This window comes from Carcharodon carcharias, chromosome 19 (genome assembly GCF_017639515.1).
Source record: "Carcharodon carcharias isolate sCarCar2 chromosome 19, sCarCar2.pri, whole genome shotgun sequence".
Taxonomy (NCBI): domain Eukaryota; kingdom Metazoa; phylum Chordata; class Chondrichthyes; order Lamniformes; family Lamnidae; genus Carcharodon; species Carcharodon carcharias.
Window position 1 is genome coordinate 85,937,872 of NC_054485.1, and position 20,783 is coordinate 85,958,654.

At 58.8% G+C, this 20,783-nt stretch overlaps 1 pseudogene; it reads left to right on the forward strand.

The window, feature by feature from the left end:
* The window catches only part of LOC121291265, a 194,066-nt pseudogene that overhangs the window by 171,653 nt on the left and 1,630 nt on the right, over positions 1-20,783 (forward strand).

Genomic DNA, 20,783 nt, shown 5'->3' on the forward strand with positions numbered 1-20,783 from the left:
TTGGGGCTGAGGGTCGGTGAGTGAGGGGGGGAGCGAGAGTCGGTGAGCAAGGAGGGGGAATAAGAGTCGGTGAGTGAGGGGGGACTTAGGGTCGGTGATTGTGGGGGAGACTGAGAGTCGGTGAGTGAGGGGGGGACAGACAGTCGGTGAGTGAGGGGGGGACAGAGAGTCGGTGAGTGAGGGGCGGACTGAGAGTCGGTGAGTGCGGGTGGGACAGAGAGTCGGTGAGTGAGGGGGGCACAGAGGGTCGGTGAGTGAGGGGGGGATTGAGGGTTGGTGACTGAGCAGGGGACTGAGAGTCAGTGAGTGAGGGGGGGACTGAGAGTCGGTGAGTGAATGGGGGACTGAATGTCAGTGAGCGAGGGGCGTTCTGAGAGTCATTGAGTGTGGAGGGGACTGAGGGTCGGTGACGGAGGGGCGGACGGAGAGTTTGTGAGTGAGGGGGGGCAGTGAGAGTCGGTGACTGAGGTGTGGAGCGAGAGTCGGTGAGCGAGGAGGGGGAATATGAGTCGGTGAGTGAGGGGGGACTGAGACTCGATGAGTGAGGGGGGGACTGAGGGTCGGTGAGTAAGGGGGCTCTGAGCGTCAGTGAGTAAGGTGGGGCTGAGGGTCGGTGAGTGATGGGGGGAGCGAGAGTCGGTGAGCGAGGAGGGGGAATAAGAGTCGGTGAGTGAGGGGGGTACTGAGAGTCGCTGAGTGCGGGTGGGACATAGAGTCGATGAGTGAGGGGCAGACTGAGAGTCGGTGAGTGAGGGGGGTCTGAGCGTCAGTGAGTGAGGTGGGGCTGAGGGTCGGTGAGTGAGGGGGGGAGCGAGAGTCGGTGAGCGAGGAGGGGGAATAAGTGTCGGTGAGTGAGGGGGCACTTAGGGTCGGTGAGTGTGCGGGGGACTGAGAGTCGGTGAGTGAGGGTGGGACTGAGAGGAGTTGGGTGAGGGGGAGACTGCGAGTCGGTGAGTGAGGAGGCTACTGAGAGTCGGTGAGTGACGGGGGGACTGAGAGTCGGTGAGTGAGGGGGGAACTGAGAGTCGGTGACTGAGGGAGGGACTGAGAGTCGGTGAGTGAGGGAGGGATTGAGAGTCGGTGAGTGAGGGGGGAACTGAGAGTCGGTGAGTGAGGGAGGGACTGAGGGTCGGTGACTGAGGTGGGGGACTGAGAGTCGGTGAGTGAGGGGGAGACTGAGAGTCGGTGAGTGAGGGGGGGACATAGAGTCGATGAGTGAGGGGGGGACTGAGAGTCGGTTAGTGAGGGGGGTCTGAGCGTCTGTGAGTGAGGGGGGGCTGAGAGTTGGTGAGTGATGGGGGACTGAGAGACTGTGAGTGAGGGAGGGATTGAGAGTCGGTGAGTGAGGGGCGGACTGAGAGTCGGTGAGTGAGGGGCGGACTGAGAGTCGGTGAGTGAGGGGGAGACTGAGGGTCGGTGACTGAGCGGGGGACAGGGAGTCGGTGAGTGCGGGGGGGACAGAGAGTTGGAGAGGGAGGGGGGGACAGAGAGTCAGTAAGTGAGGGGCAGACTGAGAGTCGGTGAGTGCGGGTGGGACTGAGAGTCAGTAAGTGAGGGGCAGACTGAGAGTCGGTGAGTGCGGGTGGGACTGAGAGTCGGTGAGTGAGGGGGGAGTGAGAGTCGGTGAGTGAGGGGGGGACAGAGAGTCGGTGAGTGAGGGGGGTCTGAGCGTCAGTGAGTGAGGTGGGGCTGAGGGTCGGTGAGTGAGGGGGGGAGCGAGAGTCGGTGAGCGAGGAGGGGGAATAAGTGTCGGTGAGTGAGGGGGCACTTAGGGTCGGTGAGTGTGCGGGGGACTGAGAGTTGGTGAGTGAGGGTGGGACTGAGAGGAGTTGAGTGAGGGGGAGACTGCGAGTCGGTGAGTGAGGAGGCTACTGAGAGTCGGTGAGTGACGGGGGGACTGAGAGTCGGTGAGTGAGGGGGGAACTGAGAGTCGGTGACTGAGGGAGGGATTGAGAGTCGGTGAGTGAGGGGGGAACTGAGAGTCGGTGAGTGCGGGAGGGACTGAGGGTCGGTGACTGAGGTGGGGGACTGAGAGTCGGTGAGTGAGGGGGAGACTGAGAGTCGGTGAGTGAGGGGGGGACATAGAGTCGATGAGTGAGGGGGGGACTGAGAGTCGGTTAGTGAGGGGGGTCTGAGCGTCTGTGAGTGAAGGGGGGCTGAAGGTCGGTGAGTGATGGGGGGAGCGAGAGTCGGTGAGCGAGGAGGGGGAATAAGAGTCGGTGAGTGATGGGGGGACTGAGAGTTGGTGAGTGAGGGGCAAACTGAGAGTCGGTGAGTGAGGGGCGGACTGAGAGTCGGTGAGTGCGGGTGGGACAGAGAGTCGGTGAGTGAAGGGTGGACAGAGAGTGGGAGAGTGAGGGGGGGACTGAGAGTCGGTGACTGAGTGGGGGACTGAGGGTCGGTGACCGTGCGGGGGACTGAGAGTCGGGGAGTGAGGGGGGGACTGAGAGTCAGTGAGTGAGTGGGGGACTGAGAGTCAGTGAATGAGGGGGGACTGAGGGTCGGAGACTGAGGTGGGACTGAGAGTCGGTGAGTGAGGGGGGGAATGAGAGGCCGTGAGTGAGGGGCGGACTGAGAGACGGTGAGTGCAGGTGGGACTGCGTGTCGGTGAGTGAGGGGGGGACTGAGAGTCGATGAGTGAGGGGGGTATTGAGAGTCGGTGAATGAGGGGGTACTGAGGGTCGGAGACTGAGGGGGGGACTGAGAGTCGGTGAGTGCGGGTGGTACAGAGAGTCGGTGAGTGAGGGGCAGACTGAGGGTCGGTGAGTGAGCGGGGGACTGAGAGTCGGTAAGTGATGGGGGGCAGTGAGAGTCGGTGACTGAGGGGGGGAGCGAGAGTCGGTGAGCGAGGAGAGGGAAAAAGAGTCGGTGAGTGAGGGGGGACTTAAGGTCGGTGAATGTGGGTGGGACTGAGAGTCGGTGAGTGCAGGTGGGACAGAGAGTCGGAGAGTGAGGGGGGTCAGAGAGTCGGTGAGTGAGGGGGGACTTAAGGTCGGTGAGTGTGGATGGGACTGAGAGTCGGTGACTTAGAGGGGGACTGAGGGTCGGTGACTGAGGGGGGGGACTGAGAGTCGGTGAGTGAGGGGGGACTGAGAGTCGGTGAGTGAGGGGGGCGAGCGAGGAGGACAGAGATTCGGTGAGTGAGGGAGGGATTGAGAGTCGGTGAGTGAGGGGGGGACGCAGATTCGGTGACGGAGGGGGGAACTGAGGGTCGGTGAGTGAGGGGGGTACTGAGAGTCAGTGAGTGAAGGGGGAACTGAGAGTCGTTGAATGTGTACGGGACTGAGAGTCGGTGAGTGAGGGGGGGACTGAGAGTCGGTGAGTGAGGTGGGGACTGAGAGTCGGTGAGTGAGGGGGGTCTGAGCGTCAGTGAGTGAGTTGGGGCTGAGGGTCGGTGAGTGAGGGGGGGAGCGAGAGTCGGTGAGCAAGGAGGGGGAATAAGAGTCGGTGAGTGAGGGGGGACTTAGGGTCGGTGATTGTGGGGGAGACTGAGAGTCGGTGAGTGAGGGGGGGACAGAGAGTCGGTGAGTGAGGGGCGGACTGAGAGTCGGTGAGTGCGGGTGGGACAGAGAGTCGGTGAGTGAGGGGGGCACAGAGGGTCGGTGAGTGAGGGGGGGACTGAGAGTCGGTGAGTGAGGGGCAGACTGAGAGTCGGTGAGTGAGGGGGGAATGAGAGTCGGTGAGTGAGGGGGGGACAGAGAGTCGGTTAATGAGGGGGTCTGAGAGTCGTTGAGTGTGTGGGGGACTGAGAGTCGGTGACTGAGTGGGGCACTGAGGGTCGGTGACTGAGCGGGGGACTGAGAGTCGGTGAGTGAGGTCGGAACTGAGAGTTGGTCAGTGAGGGAGGATTGAGAGTCGGTGAGTGAGGGAGGGACTGAGTCGGGGAGTGAGGGGGGGACTGAGAGTCGGTGAGTGAGTGGGGGACTGAGTGTCAGTGAGTGAGGGGGGTTCTGAGTGTCATTGAGTGTGGGGGGGACTGAGGGTCGGTGATTGAGGGGAGGACGGAGAGTCTGTGAGCGAGGAGGGGGAATAAGAGTCGGTGAGTGACGGGGGACTTAAGGTCGGGGAGTGTGGGGGGGACTTAGAGTCGGTGAGTGAGGGAGGGACTGAGAGTCTGTGAGTGAGCGGGGGACTGAGAGTCGGTGAATAAGGGGGGAACTGAGGGTCGGTGACTGAGGGGGGACACTGAGAGTCGGTGAGTGAGATTGGACTGAGAGTCGGTGAGTGAGCGTCAGTGACTGTGAGTCGGTGAGTGAGGGCGGTACTGAGAGTCTGTGAGTGAGGGGGGGACTGAGAGTCTGTGAGTGAGGGGTGACTCAGATTCGGTGAGAGAGGGGGGGTGCAGAGTCGGTGAGTGAGGGGGGGACTTAGGGTCGGTGAGTGAGCGGGGACTGAGAGTCGGTGAGTGAGGGGGTGACTAAGAGTCAGTGAGTGAGGAGGGGAACTGAGAGTCGGTGATTGAGGGGGGTACTGAGAGTCGGTGAATGAAGGGGGGACTGAGAGTCGGTGAGTGAGGAAGGGACTGAGAGTCGGTGAGTGAGGGGGGGACTGAGAGTCGGTGAATGAAGGGGGGACTGAGAGTCGGTGAGTGAGGAGGGGACTGAGAGTCGGTGAGTGAGGGGGGGACTGAGTCGGGGAGTGATCGGGGGACTGAGAGTCGGTGAGTGAGGGGGGGAATAAGAGTCGGTGAGTGACTGGGGACTTAGGGTCTGTGATTGGGGGGGGGACTGAGAGTCGGTGAGTGAGGGTTGGATTGAGAGTCGGTGAGTGAGAGGGGGACTGAGAGTCAGTGAGTGAGGGGGGTCTGAGAGTCGGTGAGTGAAGGGGGGACTGAGGGTCGGAGAGTGAGGGGGGGACTGAGAGTTGGAGAGTGAGGGGGGGACTGAGAGTCGGTGAATGCAAGGGGGACTGAGAGACTGTGAGTGAGGGGCGGCCCTGAGTGTCGGTGAGTGATGGGGGACTGAGAGACTGTGAGTGAGGGAGGGATTGAGAGTCGGTGAGTGAGGGGCGGACTGAGAGTCGGTGAGTGAGGGGGAGACTGCGAGACGGTGAGTGAGGGGGGGACTGAGAGTCAGTGAGTGAGGGGGGGCCGAGAGTCGGTGAGTGAGGGGGGTAGCGAGAGTCGGTGAGCGAGGGGGGGAAATAAGAGTCGGTGAGCGAGGGGGGCGAATAAGAGTCGGTGAGTGAGGGGGGGACTGAGAGTCCATGAGTGAGGGGGGATACTGAGAGTCGGTGAATGAGGGGGGACTGAGGGTCGGTGAGTGAGCGGGGAATGAGAGGCCATGAGTGAGGGGCGGACTGAGAGTCGGTGAGTGCGGGAGGGACAGAGAGTCGGTGAGTGAGGGGGGGACAGAGAGTGGGAGAGTGAGGGGGGGACTGAGAGTCGGTGACTGAGTGGGGGACTGAGGGTCGGTGACTGTGCGGGGGACTGAGAGTCGGTGAGTGATGGGGGGACTGAGAGTTCGTGAGAGAGGGGGGTCTGAGCATCAGTGAGTGAGGGGGTGCTGAGCGCCCGTGAGTGAGGCGGGGGATTGAGAGTCGATGAGCGAGGCGGGTACTGAGAGTCGGTGAATGAGGGGGGGAATGAGAGGCAATGAGTGAGTGAGGGGCAGACTGAGAGACGGTGAGTGAGGGGGGGACTGAGAGTCCGTGAGTGAGGGGGGTACTGAGAGTCGGTGAATGAGGGGGGACTGAGGGTCGGAGACTGAGGTGGGACTGAGAGTCGGTGAGCGAGGGGGGGGACAGATAGTCGGTGAGTGAGGGGCAGACTGAGAGTCGGTGAGTGAGGGGCAGACTGAGAGTCGGTGAGTGAGGGGCAGACTGAGAGTCGGTGAGTGAGGGGCAGACTGAGAGTCGGTGAGTGCGGGGGGGACAGAGAGTCGGTGAGTGTGGGGCAGACTGAGAGTCGGTGAGTGAGGGGGGGAATGAGAGGCCGTGAGTGAGGGGCGGACTGAGAGACGGTGAGTGAGGGGGGGACTGAGAGTCCGTGAGTGAGGGGGGGACTGAGGGTCCGTGAGTGAGGGGGGTCTGAGCGTCAGTGAGTGATGGGGTGCTGAGGGCCTGTGAGTGAGGCGGGGGACTGAGAGTCGTTGAGTGAGGGCGGGAAGTGAGAGTCGGTGAGTGGGGGGGGGAACTGAGAGTCGGTGAGTGAGGGGTGCAGTGTGAGTCGGTGAGTCGGTGGGGGACAGAGACTCGGTGAGTGAGGGGCAGATTGAGAGTCGGTGAGTGAGGGTGTGACTGAGGGTCGGTGACTGAGGGGGGGGACTGAGAGTCGGTGAGTGAGGGGGTGACTGAGAGTCGGTGAGTGAGGGGGGTCTGAGCGTCAGTGAGTGAGTTGGGGCTGAGGGTCGGTGAGTGAGGGGGGGAGCGAGAGTCGGTGAGCGAGGAGGGTGAATAAGAGACGGTGAGTGAGGGGGAACTTAGGGTCGGTGAGTGTTGGGGGGACTGAGAGTCGCTGAATGCGGGCGGGACAGAGGGTCGGTGAGTGCGGGGGGGACAGAGAGTCGGTGAGTGAGGGGCAAACTGAGAGTCGGTGAGTGAGGGGCGGACTGAGAGTCGGTGAGTGAGGGGCGGACTGAGAGTCGGTGAGTGAGGGGCAAACTGAGAGTCGGTGAGTGAGGGGCGGACTGAGAGTCGGTGAGTGCGGGTGGGACAGAGAGTCGGTGAGTGAAGGGTGGACAGAGAGTGGGAGAGTGAGGGGGGGACTGAGAGTCGGTGACTGAGTGGGGGACTGAGGGTCGGTGACCGTGCGGGGGACTGAGAGTCGGTGAGTGAGGGGGGGACTGAGTCGGGGAGTGAGGGAGGGACTGAGAGTCGGTGAGTGAGGGAGGGACTGAGTCGGGAGTGAGGGGGGGACTGAGAGTCGGTGAGTGAGTGGGGGACTGAGTGTCAGTGAGTGAGGGGGGTTCTGAGAGTCATTGAGTGTGGGGAGGACTGAGGGTCGGTGACTGAGGGGCGGACGGAGAGTCTGTGAGCGAGGAGGGGGAATAAGAGTCGGTGAGTGACGGGAGACTTAAGATCGGTGAGTGAGGGGGGGGACTGAGAGTCGATGAGTGAGGGGGTTACTGAGAGTCGGTGAATGAGGGGGGACTGAGGGTCGGAGACTGAGGTGGGACTGAGAGTCGGTGAGTGAGGGGGGGAATGAGAGGCCGTGAGTGAGGGGCGGACTGAGAGACGGTGAGTGAGGAGGGTATTGAGAGTCGGTGAATGAGGGGGGACTGAGGGTCGGAGACTGAGGTGGGACTGAGAGTCGGTGAGTGAGGAGGGTAACTGAGAGTCGGTGATTGAGGGGGGGGACTGAGAGTCGGTGAGTGCGGGTGGTACAGAGAGTCGGTGAGTGAGGGGCAGACTGAGGGTCGGTGAGTGAGCGGGGGGACTGAGAGTCGGTAAGTGATGGGGGGCAGTGAGAGTCGGTGACTGAGGGGGGGAGCGAGAGTCGGTGAGCGAGGAGAGGGAAAAAGAGTCGGTGAGTGAGGGGGGACTTAAGGTCGGTGAATGTGGGTGGGACTGAGAGTCGGTGAGTGCAGGTGGGACAGAGAGTCGGAGAGTGAGGGGGGGACAGAGAGTCGGTGAGTGAGGGGGGACTTAAGGTCAGTGAGTGTGGGTGGGACTGAGAGTCGGTGACTTAGGGGGGGACTGAGGGTCGGTGACTGAGGGGGGGGACTGAGAGTCGGTGAGTGAGGGGGGACTGAGAGTCGGTGAGTGAGGGGGGCGAGCGAGGAGGACAGAGATTCGGTGAGTGAGGGAGGGATTGAGAGTCGGTGAGTAAGGGGGGGACAGAGAGTCGGTGAGTGAGGGGGGGACGCAGATTCGGTGACGGAGGGGGGAACTGAGGGTCGGTGAGTGAGGGGGGTACTGAGAGTCAGTGAGTGAAGGGGGAACTGAGAGTCGTTGAATGTGTAGGGGACTGAGTGTCGGTGAGTGAGGGGGGGAGGGGAACTGAGAGTCGGTGAGTGAGGGAGGGACGAGAGTCGGTGAGTGAGGGAGGGATTGAGAGTCGGTGAGTGAGGGGGGAACTGAGAGTCGGTGAGTGAGGGAGGGGACTGAGGGTCGGTGACTGAGGTGGGGGACTGAGAGTCGGTGAGTGAGGGGGAGACTGAGAGACGGTGAGTGAGGGGGGGACTGAGAGTCGGTTAGTGAGGGGAGTCTGAGCGTCAGTGAGTGAGGGGGGGCCGAGAGTCGGTGAGTGAGGGGAGGGTACGAGAGTCGGTGAGCGAGGTGGGGGAACAAGAGTCGGTGAGTGAGGGGGACTTAGAGTCAGTGAGTGTGGGGGGGGGCTGAGTGTCGGTGACTAAGGGTGGTTCTGAGAGTCGGTGAGTGAGGGGGGACAGAGAGTCGGTGAGTGAGGGGGGACAGAGAGTCGGTGAGTGAGGGGGGACTGAGATTCAGTGAGTGGGAGGGGGACTGAGTCGGTGACTGAGGGGGGGACTGAGAGTCGGTCAGTGAGGGGGGGCAGTGAGAGTCAGTGACTGAGGGGGGGAGCGAGAGTCGGTGAGTGAGGAGGGAACTGAGAGTCGATGAGTGAGGGGGGAACTGAGAGTCGGTGAGTGAGGGGGGGACTGAGAGTTGGTGAGTGAGGGGGGTCTGAGCGTCAGTGAGTGAGGTGCGGCTGAGGGTCGGTGAGTGAGGCGGGGGAGCGAGAGTCGGTGAGCGAGGAGGGGGAATAAGTGTCGGTGAGTGAGGGGGCACTTAGGGTCGGTGAGTGTGGGGGGGACTGAGAGTCGGTGAGTGTGGGACTGAGAGGCGGTGAGTGAGGGGGGGACTGAGAGTTGGTGAGTGAGGGGGGGACTGAGAGTCGGTGAGTGAGGGGTGGACTGAGAGTCGGTGACTGAGGGGGGGACTGAGGGTCGGTGACCAAGGTGGGGGAGCGCGAGTCGGTGAGCGAGGAGGGGACTGAGAGTCTGTGAGTGAATGGGGGACTGAGTGTCAGTGAGTGAGGGGGGTTCTGAGAGTCGTTGAGTGTGGGGGGGCAGTGACAGTCGGTGACTGAGGTGTGGAGCGAGAGTCGGTGAGCGAGGAGGGGGAATACGAGTCGGTGAGTGAGGGAGGACTGAGACTCGGTGAGTGAGGGGGGAACTGAGGTTCGGTGAGTAAGGGGGCTCTGAGCGTCAGTGAGTGAGGTGGGGCTGAGGGTCGGTGAGTGATGGGGGGAGCGAGAGTCGGTGAGCGAGGAGGGGGAATAAGAGTCGCTGAGTGAGTTGGGGACTGAGAGTCGGTGAGTGAGGGGCGGCCTGAGAGTCGCTGAGTGCGGGTGGGACAGAGAATCGGTGAGTGAGGGGGGGGACATAGAGTCGATGAGTGAGGGGCAGACTGAGAGTCGGTGAGTGAGGGGGGTCTGAGCGTCAGTGAGTGAGGTGGGGCTGAGGGTCGGTGAGTGAGGGGAGGAGCGAGAGTCGGTGAGCGAGGAGGGGGAATAAGTGTCGGTGAGTGAGGGGGACTGAGAGTCGGTGAGTGAGGGTGGGACTGAGAGGAGTTGAGTGAGGGGGAGACTGCGAGTCGGTGAGTGAGGAGGCTACTGAGAGTCAGTGAGTGAGGGGGGGACTGAGAGTCGGTGAGTGAGGGGGGAACTGAGAGTCGGTGACTGAGGGAGGGACTGAGAGTCGGTGAGTGAGGGAGGGATTGAGAGTCGGTGAGTGAGGGGGGAACTGAGAGTCGGTGAGTGAGGGAGGGACTGAGGGTCGGTGACTGAGGTGGGGGACTGAGAGTCGGTGAGTGAGGGGGAGACTGAGAGTCGGTGAGTGAGGGGGGGACATAGAGTCGATGAGTGAGGGGGGGACTGAGAGTCGGTTAGTGAGGGGGGTCTGAGCGTCTGTGAGTGAGGGGGGGCTGAGGGTTGGTGAGTGATGGGGGGAGCGAGAGTCGGTGAGCGAGGAGGGGGAATAAGAGTCGGTGAGTGAGGGGGGGACTGAGAGTCGGTGAGTGAGGGGGGGACTGAGAGTCGGTGAGTGAGGGGCAAACTGAGAGTCAGTGAGTGAGGGGCGGACTGAGAGTCGGTGAGTGCGGGTGGGACAGAGAGTCGGTGAGTGAAGGGTGGACAGAGAGTGGGAGAGTGAGGGGGGGACTGAGAGTCGGTGACTGAGTGGGGGACTGAGGGTCGGTGACCGTGCGGGGGACTGAGAGTCGGGGAGTGAGGGGGGGACTGAGAGTCAGTGAGTGAGTGGGGGACTGAGTGTCAGTGAGTGAGGGGGGTTCTGAGAGTCATTGAGTGTGGGGAGGACTGAGGGTCGGTGACTGAGGGGCGGACGGAGAGTCTGTGAGCGAGGAGGGGGAATAAGAGTCGGTGAGTGACGGGGGACTTAAGATCGGTGAGTGAGGGGGGGACTGAGAGTCGATGAGTGAGGGGGTTACTGAGAGTCAGTGAATGAGGGGGGACTGAGGGTCGGAGACTGAGGTGGGACTGAGAGTCGGTGAGTGAGGGAGGGATTGAGAGTCGGTGAGTGAGGGGGGAACTGAGAGTCGGTGAGTGAGGGAGGGACTGAGGGTCGGTGACTGAGGTGGGGGACTGAGAGTCGGTGAGTGAGGGGGAGACTGAGAGTCGGTGAGTGAGGGGGGGAATGAGAGGCCGTGAGTGAGGGGCGGACTGAGAGACGGTGAGTGCAGGTGGGACTGCGTGTCGGTGAGTGAGGGGGGGACTGAGAGTCGATGAGTGAGGGGGTTACTGAGAGTCGGTGAATGAGGGGGGACTGAGGGTCGGAGACTGAGGTGGGACTGAGAGTCGGTGAGTGAGGGGGGGAATGAGAGGCCGTGAGTGAGGGGCGGACTGAGAGACGGTGAGTGAGGAGGGTATTGAGAGTCGGTGAATGAGGGGGGACTGAGGGTCGGAGACTGAGGTGGGACTGAGAGTCGGTGAGTGAGGAGGGTAACTGAGAGTCGGTGATTGAGGGGGGGACTGAGAGTCGGTGAGTGCGGGTGGTACAGAGAGTCGGTGAGTGAGGGGCAGACTGAGGGTCGGTGAGTGAGCGGGGGACTGAGAGTCGGTAAGTGATGGGGGGCAGTGAGAGTCGGTGACTGAGGGGGGGAGCGAGAGTCGGTGAGCGAGGAGAGGGAAAAAGAGTCGGTGAGTGAGGGGGGACTTAAGGTCGGTGAATGTGGGTGGGACTGAGAGTCGGTGAGTGCAGGTGGGACAGAGAGTCGGAGAGTGAGGGGAGGACAGAGAGTCGGTGAGTGAGGGGGGACTTAAGGTCAGTGAGTGTGGGTGGGACTGAGAGTCGGTGACTTAGGGGGGGACTGAGGGTCGGTGACTGAGGGGGGGGACTGAGAGTCGGTGAGTGAGGGGGGACTGAGAGTCGGTGAGTGAGGGGGGCGAGCGAGGAGGACAGAGATTCGGTGAGTGAGGGAGGGATTGAGAGTCGGTGAGTAAGGGGGGGACAGAGAGTCGGTGAGTGAGGGGGGGACGCAGATTCGGTGACGGAGGGGGGAACTGAGGGTCGGTGAGTGAGGGGGGTACTGAGAGTCAGTGAGTGAAGGGGGAACTGAGAGTCGTTGAATGTGTAGGGGACTGAGAGTCGGTGAGTGAGGTGGGGACTGAGAGTCGGTGAGTGAGGTGGGGACTGAGAGTCGGTGAGTGAGGGGGGTCTGAGCGTCAGTGAGTGAGTTGGGGCTGAGGGTCGGTGAGTGAGGGGGGGAGCGAGAGTCTGTGAGCAAGGAGGGGGAATAAGAGTCGGTGAGTGAGGGGGGACTTAGGGTCGGTGATTGTGGGGGAGACTGAGAGTCGGTGAGTGAGGGGGGGACAGACAGTTGGTGAGTGAGGGGGGGGACAGAGAGTCGGTGAGTGAGGGGCGGACTGAGAGTCGGTGAGTGCGGGTGGGACAGAGAGTCGGTGAGTGAGGGGGGGACTGAGAGTCGGTGACTGAGTGGGGGATTGAGGGTTGGTGACTGAGCAGGGGACTGAGAGTCAGTGAGTGAGGGGGGGACTGAGAGTCGGTGAGTGAATGGGGGACTGAATGTCAGTGAGCGAGGGGCGTTCTGAGAGTCATTGAGTGTGGAGGGGACTGAGCGTCGGTGACTGAGGGGCGGACGGAGAGTTTGTGAGTGAGGGGGGGCAGTGAGAGTCGGTGACTGAGGTGTGGAGCGACAGTCGGTGAGCGAGGAGGGGGAATATGAGTCGGTGAGTGAGGGGGGACTGTGACTCGATGAGTGAGGGGGGGACTGAGGGTCGGTGAGTAAGGGGGCTCTGAGCGTCAGTGAGTAAGGTGGGACTGAGAGTCGGTGAGTGAGGGAGGGATTGAGAGTCGGTGAGTGAGGGGGGAACTGAGAGTCGGTGAGTGAGGGAGGGACTGAGGGTCGGTGACTGAGGTGGGGGACTGAGAGTCGGTGAGTGAGGGGGAGACTGAGAGTCGGTGAGTGAGGGGGGGAATGAGAGGCCGTGAGTGAGGGGCGGACTGAGAGACGGTGAGTGCAGGTGGGACTGCGTGTCGGTGAGTGAGGGGGGACTGAGAGTCGGTGAGTGAGGGGGGCGAGCGAGGAGGACAGAGATTCGGTGAGTGAGGGAGGGATTGAGAGTCGGTGAGTGAGGGGGGGACAGAGAGTCGGTGAGTGAGGGGGGGACGCAGATTCGGTGACGGAGGGTGGAACTGAGTGTCGGTGAGTGAGGGGGGTACTGAGAGTCAGTGAGTGAAGGGGGAACTGAGAGTCATTGAATGTGTAGGGGACTGAGAGTCGGTGAGTGAGGTGGGGACTGAGAGTCGGTGAGTGAGGGGGGTCTGAGCGTCAGTGAGTGAGTTGGGGCTGAGGGTCGGTGAGTGAGGGGGGGAGCGAGAGTCGGTGAGCAAGGAGGGGGAATAAGAGTCGGTGAGTGAGGGGGGACTTAGGGTCGGTGATTGTGGGGGAGACTGAGAGTCGGTGAGTGAGGGGGGGACAGACAGTCGGTGAGTGAGGGGGGGACAGAGAGTCGGTGAGTGAGGGGCGGACTGAGAGTCGGTGAGTGCGGGTGGGACAGAGAGTCGGTGAGTGAGGGGGGCACAGAGGGTCGGTGAGTGAGGGGGGGACTGAGAGTCGGTGAGTGAATGGGGGACTGAATGTCAGTGAGCGAGGGGCGTTCTGAGAGTCATTGAGTGTGGAGGGGACTGAGGGTCGGTGACTGAGGGGCGGACGGAAGTTTGTGAGTGAGGGGGGGCAGTGAGAGTCGGTGACTGAGGTGTGGAGCGAGAGTCGGTGAGCGAGGAGGGGGAATATGAGTCGGTGAGTGAGGGGGGACTGAGACTCGATGAGTGAGGGGGGGACTGAGGGTCGGTGAGTAAGGGGGCACTGAGCGTCAGTGAGTAAGGTGGGGCTGAGGGTCGGTGAGTGATGGGGGGAGCGAGAGTCGGTGAGCGAGGAGGGGGAATAAGAGTCGGTGAGTGAGGGGGGTACTGAGAGTCGCTGAGTGAGGGGCGGCCTGAGAGTCGCTGAGTGCGGGTGGGACATAGAGTCGATGAGTGAGGGGCAGACTGAGAGTCGGTGAGTGAGGGGGGTCTGAGCGTCAGTGAGTGAGGTGGGGCTAAGGGTCGGTGAGTAAGTGGGGGAGCGAGAGTCGGTGAGCGAGGAGGGGGAATAAGTGTCGGTGAGTGAGGGGGCACTTAGGGTCGGTGAGTGTGCGTGGGACTGAGAGTCGGTGAGTGAGGGTGGGACAGAGAGGCGGTGAGTGAGGGGGGGACTGAGAGTCGGTGAGTGAGGGGGGAACTGAGAGTCGGCGAGTGAGGGAGGGACTGAGAGTCGGTGAGTGAGGGAGGGATTGAGAGTCGGTGAGTGAGGGGGGAACTGAGAGTCGGTGAGTGAGGGAGGGACTGAGGGTCGGTGACTGAGGTGGGGGACTGAGAGTCGGTTAGTGAGGGGAGTCTGAGCGTCAGTGAGTGAGGGGGGGCCGAGAGTCGGTGAGTGAGGGGAGGGTACGAGAGTCGGTGAGCGAGGTGGGGGAACAAGAGTCGGTGAGTGAGGGGGGACTTAGAGTCAGTGAGTGTGGGGGGGGGCTGAGTGTCGGTGACTGAGGGGGGTTCTGAGAGTCGGTGAGTGAGGGGGGACAGAGAGTCTGTGAGTGAGGGGGGACAGAGAGTCGGTGAGTGAGGGGGGGACTGAGATTCAGTGAGTGGGAGGGGGACTGAGTCGGTGACTGAGGGGGGGACTGAGAGTCGGTCAGTGAGGGGGGGCAGTGAGAGTCAGTGACTGAGGGGGGGAGCGAGAGTCGGTGAGCGAGGCGGGGGAATAAGAGTCAGTGACTGAGGGGGGTCAGAGAGTCGGTGAGTTAGGAGGGAACTGAGAGTCGATGAGTGAGGGGGGAACTGAGAGTCGGTGAGTGAGGGGGGGACTGAGAGTCGGTGACTGAGGTGTGGAGCGAGAGTCGGTGAGCGAGGAGGGGGAATACGAGTCGGTGAGTGAGGGGGGACTGAGACTCGGTGAGTGAGCGGGGAACTGAGGGTCGGTGAGTAAGGGGGCTCTGAGCGTCAGTGAGTGAGGTGGGGCTGAGGGTCGGTGAGTGATGGGGGGAGCGAGAGTCGGTGAGCGAGGAGGGGGAATAAGAGTCGGTGAGTGAGTTGGGGACTGATAGTCGGTGAGTGAGGGGCGGCCTGAGAGTCGCTGAGTGCGGGTGGGACAGAGAATCGGTGAGTGATGGGGGGACATAGAGTCGATGAGTGAGGGGCAGACTGAGAGTCGGTGAGTGAGGGGGGTCTGAGCGTCAGTGAGTGAGGTGGGGCTGAGGGTCGGTGAGTGAGGGGGGGAGCGAGAGTCGGTGAGCGAGGAGGGGGAATAAGTGTCGGTGAGTGAGGGGGCACTTAGGGTCGGTGAGTGTGCGGGGGACTGAGAGTCGGTGAGTGAGGGTGGGACTGAGAGGAGTTGAGTGAGGGGGAGACTGCGAGTCGGTGAGTGAGGAGGCTACTGAGAGTCGGTGAGTGAGGGGGGGACTGAGAGTCGGTGAGTGAGGGGGGAACTGAGAGTCGGTGACTGAGGGAGGGACTGAGAGTCGGTGAGTGAGGGAGGGATTGAGAGTTGGTGAGTGAGGGGGGAACTGAGAGTCGGTGAGTGAGGGAGGGACTGAGGGTCGGTGACTGAGGTGGGGGACTGAGATTCGGTGAGTGAGGGGGAGACTGAGAGTCGGTGAGTGAGGGGGGGACATAGAGTCGATGAGTGAGGGGAGGACTGAGAGTCGGTTAGTGAGGGGGGTCTGAGCGTCTGTGAGTGAGGGGGGGCTGAGGGTCAGTGAGTGATGGGGGAGCGAGAGTCGGTGAGCGAGGAGGGGGAATAAGAGTCGGTGAGTGAGGGGGGGACTGAGAGTCGGTGAGTGAGGGGCGGCCTGAGAGTCGCTGAGTGCGGGTGGGACGGAGAATCGGTGAGTGAGTGGGGGACATAGAGTCGATGAGTGCGGGGCAGACTGAGAGTCGGTGAGTGAGCGGGGTCTGAGCGTCAGTGAGTGAGGTGGGTCTGAGGGTTGGTGAGTGAGGGGGGAGCGAGAGTCGGTGAGCGAGGAGGGGGAATAAGTGTCGGTGAGTGAGGGGGCACTTAGGGTCGGTGAGTGTAGGGGGGAATGAGAGTCGGTGAGTGAGTGTGGGACTGAGACTCAGTGAGTGTGGGGGGGACTGAGAGTCGGTGTGTGAGGGGGGCACTGAGGGTCGGTGACTGACGGGGGTACTGAGAGTCGGTGAGTGAGGTAGGACTGAGAGTCGGTGAGTGAGAGGGGGACTGAGAGTCGGTGAGTGAGGGGGGCACTGAGAGTCGGTGATTGACGGGGGGACTGAGAGTCGATGAGTAAGGGCGGCACTGAGATTCGGTGAGTGAGGCGGGAAACTTAGGGTCAGTGAATGAGGGGGGCACTGAGAGTCGGTGAGTGAGGGGGGCACTGAGATTCGGTGAGTGAGGCGGGAAACTTAGGGTCAGTGAGTGAGGGGGGCACTGAGAGTCAGTGAGTGAGGGGGGCACTGAGAGTCTGTGAGTGAGGGGGGCACTGAGAATTGCTGAGTGATGGGGGGGCGGAGAGTCGGTGAGTGAGGAGGGACTGAGAATCGGTGAGTGAGGGGGGACTGAGAATCGGTGAGTGAGGGGGGACTGAGAGTCAGTGAGTGAGGGGATGGCGGAGAGTCGGTGAGTGAAGGGGGGACTTAGGGTCAGTGAGTGGGGAACTGAGTGTCGGTGAGTGAAAGGTGGACTGAGAGTCGGTGTGTGAGTGGGGTACTGAGAGTCAGTGAGTGAGGGGGCCGTGATCCTGAGAGTTGATGAGAGAGAGAGAGGACTGAGGCCTGGATTTTCATGCTCTTGAGTAGAGTGGGCGGGAGTGTGGACAATGTGAGTCGGGAAAATTCCTGGCTCGGCCTGCCCATGCCCATGTCAGATGAAGGTGCCCAGAAAGGTGGATCTTGGTTGCCAGGGGACCTGTGCAGGCCGGCCAACAGCGGAATAAGGAATTGGTGGCAGCCACAGAAGCTGCCGGGTGCAGAGGAGGGCTGTGTAAAAGGCTTATCTCGGTGCAGTGGGACTTCATTCCTGGTAAAATAAAAGCACAAAGGCTTTCACTCCTCACACCCTAATCCCCCAACACTCCCCATGCCTCATCTATGCAATCTCGTGTCTTCCCATGCCAAATTCTGCCCTTCCATCCACACCCACGGCCCCTCATGCCACCATATCAAGCGATGACACTTCCAGCCCATTGACCCACTATACACCATATAGAACCAATGAACCCTCTAGTGACAGAAAGGTGTGCTAAAAAAAGCTTTAAAAAAACAGTAATTGATTAATAACTTTGTACTACATTGGGGAAAAAAGTCATTTCACTATGAGCCAATAAAAGTGTAAATTGTCCAGATCCTTTAAGGTATGAATATCAAAAACCACAAACCCTTGAACCCACTTAATGTTGTGTAAAGAAACACTGTGAAATTGACAGCAGAAATCAGAGAGCCTGAGATGCCAATTAATATTTTCTCTGTGGCGGAGGTATTTCAACAAGCTTAATGGATGTCTGGGCTCTCAGTCAAGCATACTTAATGAGGCAATCATTCATCCATCCATTTTCACTTCTCCTGGCAGCAGTAAGCTGAGCAGGGCTGTCCAGGCTTCTCTTTCCTCAGCCACAGGTTGCAACTCCTCCTGGTGGATCCCCAGGGCAGCCGAGATGTGTAATCCTCCCAGCGTGTCCTGGGTTGGCCTCGAGGGCTCCACCCAGTGAGCCGTGCCTGGTACAGCTCCAGCGGGAGACTACCAGGGGGCATCCTTATCAGATGCCCAAACCACCTCAACTGGACCCTCTCGATCCGGCGGAGCAGCGACTCTACTCCGAGGCTCTCTCTGATTGCGGAACTCCTCACCCTGTCCCGGAGAGTACGCTCAGCAACCCTGTGGAGAAACCTCATTTCCACCGTTTGTACCCACAATCTTATCCTTTCGTTCGTTATCCACAGTTCATGACCATAGGTGAGGATGGGGACATCGATCAACCAGTAAACTGAAAGCTTCATCCCAAAACTCACCTCCCGCTTCACCACCACGGACCGGTAGAGCACCCACAGAACTGCAGCCGCGGCACTGGTCTGCTGGTCAATCTCACGCTCCCCCCCTGCCATTGCTCGCGAACAAGATCCCGAGATACTTGAACTCCTCCACTAAGGGAAGCCATTCGCCACTGCTCACCTAGAAAGAGTGACCCACTCTTTTCCAGGAGAGAACCATGACCACAGATTTGCATGATCCAATGAACCTTGGAGCTATGTCGCCTGGAAGCCAGCACTCCTGCTAGGGTCGCCCTCGGCGAACAAGTGCAAGGTGAGGTTCTAGACAAAAAGCGGTCCACCAAAGATCCCCCATGATGGTCCTAGAAATAACACAGAGAACCTTGCTCCGGGTCAGGGATACTGGGACCCACCCCTGGAACCAGGCCTGTGGGGAGGGGGCTTGTGTTTTCCATTCACGTGACCCGGCTGGACTCAGCCCGAAATGGTTCTGTGCACCTGCCTTGCAAGGCGAAGGATGGGGGTCAGCTGCGATGCAGCATGACAGTGAGCGAGAGCGGGTCAGATCGAGATGAATAATATGAATGAATTATATTTTTCTTTGAAAAAGGCTTTTTTTTTAACACATCCTGCTGTCACTATAGCATAAATACTGATCAGGTGGAACACTGAGTCACAAAAACTGCTATCAAATCCCGGTCCATATACAGCTGAAGAAACTATGCGTAGATCTAACACCAAAGGTTGGAATTCGCAATTGACAATGAGCACTAAAATTACGATATCTCTTACAATTTGAAATGATGGATGCTGCTAAATTTAAAGAAAACGTTGGACAACTTTAATTTAAAAAAGCAGCAGCTGCGGATATACCAACCACCTGAAGAAAAACTGACTCAGACACAAAAAAAAGCGATTCCACTTAGCATTATGACCACTTGCAGATCCAATTCTAACTAATGCCTGCTAGCTGATGCCAAAAGCTGCTTCTCTATTCTTTCGATGAGTTTTCCTACATCCAAAGCACAGCTTCACAAAAGTCACAATGGTCCAAGTTCTGACCACATCAAAAGGTGAAGAAAGATAATGAGGTAATGACTTGGCATTTAACTTGGTGACTTCATTCCAAGGTCTGTTCGCCCTTTCATGGTATGAAGTCCAATATGGCAGCTGTGCCGCCCTCCCCCTTCAACTAAATATGTCACGAAATGTAACTTTCACCATGAAGGTTTCACACAAAACTACTTGGTGTACGCCGTGAGCCCTCCCCACTTGTGCATTTTTCCACTCCAAGTCTGGCTGAGTGCAGCTTCATTACAACAGTTTCCTGTTGGCTCTCCACCTCATGGAGGGAAGCCTCGCTTTTCTCTCTTCATCTGACTCTGGTTTTGGAGCTTGCCTCCTAGGCTCCCAGAGGAGATGCAGCTGCATCTATGCTCCCTACACTGTGGAAAGCTCTCTCTCTTTCTCCCTCTCTGTCTCGCTCCTTCTCCCTCTCTCTCTCTGTCGGAGGGGAGCTGTGTTCTTAGATATCTGGGCCATATATATATGTTTGCGTTTGTGTCACTCTCTTGTATATCTTGGGCCTCTTAATCTGAGAAACAGCAATTACGTCCGCTATCACTTTGCCGTGAGAATATCCTTCCATGTATCATGAGGAATCCTTCGCATAATCTGCGGCTGCACAGCATTTATCAAGAAAATTGCGGAACAAAATGAATTTCCTGCTCCAGTGTAGAGTAATTTACACCAGCCTAAATTTATACCTTCCTTTTGTTATTTTGTGCACTGTAAACCACCCGTTAATAAATTCTGTTGGCACTGCTTTAAAAGACAAAAGATCAGCTAGTAGTGCATCGATGTTAGAATATTGCTGATAAGAGACATGTTCTCTTAGCTTTTCACCTTGCATGCATCAAGACACTTCTATCTTGATGAGTGCAACGTGAAAAACTTCAACAGTATGTCTCTTTTTTTCAGCAATACTCAAGGTTCTGTACTACCAAACGACTAGCTGTTAAAATGTAGTTTAACATTGAACTAAAACAGCGTTGCAGATATATGTGCTCTACTGATTAGCTTTTCACTTGTTCATTCTGTACTTGGTGGATACTGGAAGAGGATAAAGGATAAGCAGGTGTCAGAATATTAATTCAATGTGAAAATCCAACCAAAGGTACCCATACATACATTAATATCACTGCTGAAAGCAGATTTGGACTTTATCCACTGGATAAAGTGCTCAAAAGCTTCAGGATCCTTATACACTACTGGTCAAGTAATGATCGCTTAACTTTTCAGGCCAAAGCCCTATTATTAATCGCTTCATTAATAATGTACTTAGTTGACTTAGGAAGGGGGTGGGGACTGGGAGTCAGTCAGTGAGGGGAGACTGAGAGTTGGTGAGTGAGAGAGAAACTGAGAATCAAAGAGTGAGGGGGGAACTGAGAGTCGGTGAGTGATGGGGGACTGGGAGTTGGTGCGTGATTGGGGACTATGAGTCAGGAAGTGAGGAGGACTAATTCATCGAGTGAGGTTGGACTGATAAACTGTAAGTGAGGAGGGAATAGAGTTACTGAGTAATGGGGGGAACTCAGAATCGTTGAGTGAGGGGTGAGTGAAAGTAGGTGAGTGAGGGAGGGACTGGGAATCAGTGAAGGGAGAGGTGCCTAGGACTCTCTATCTCAAGGCTCCTGTACTGACTCCTCTTTCTTTCTCTCTCAAATGCCCCCGTCGTGTTCTTTACCCGTCTGGGTAATTCTAACCGGCTGTCCTGTGTCGTTGCCGGGTTTTACCCTCAAGCTATCGAGGTGACTCTGTGGAGAGACGGAGTGTTGATCGATGAAACCCTGTCCACTGGGATCTTACCCAATCACGACAGGACCTTCCAGATTCGGAAATGGATGGAGTTTGATCCGGAGGATCAGGCTGAGTATTCCTCTCGGGTGGAACACAGCGGGCTGGAGGAGGAGAAGGTAGTGATTTACGGTAAGACTGTTTCTCACTGTTAGAGAGAACCCAGCCTCAGACCAGGATCACAGGAGGGAGGGTCGGTGCTGAGCTGGCAGCCCAGGACAGGCTGAGGACCAGAGAGAGGGAAATAAATATAAACTTTCAACATGTCAAAGACATCACAACATTTATAGAGAATAGGAATTGAGACTATGCTGAGATATTACAATGTGACGGGGCCCAGTGTATCCTAGGATATTACAGTACGACAGCACCTGGGGTATCTGGGATATTACAGTACAAGAGGACCTGGTGTATTCTATAATATTAGAACTCAAAAGGACGCAGTATGTCGTGGAAAATTACAGTATGACAGGTCCTGGGGTATCCTGGGATTTGGTGGCATAGTTGCAT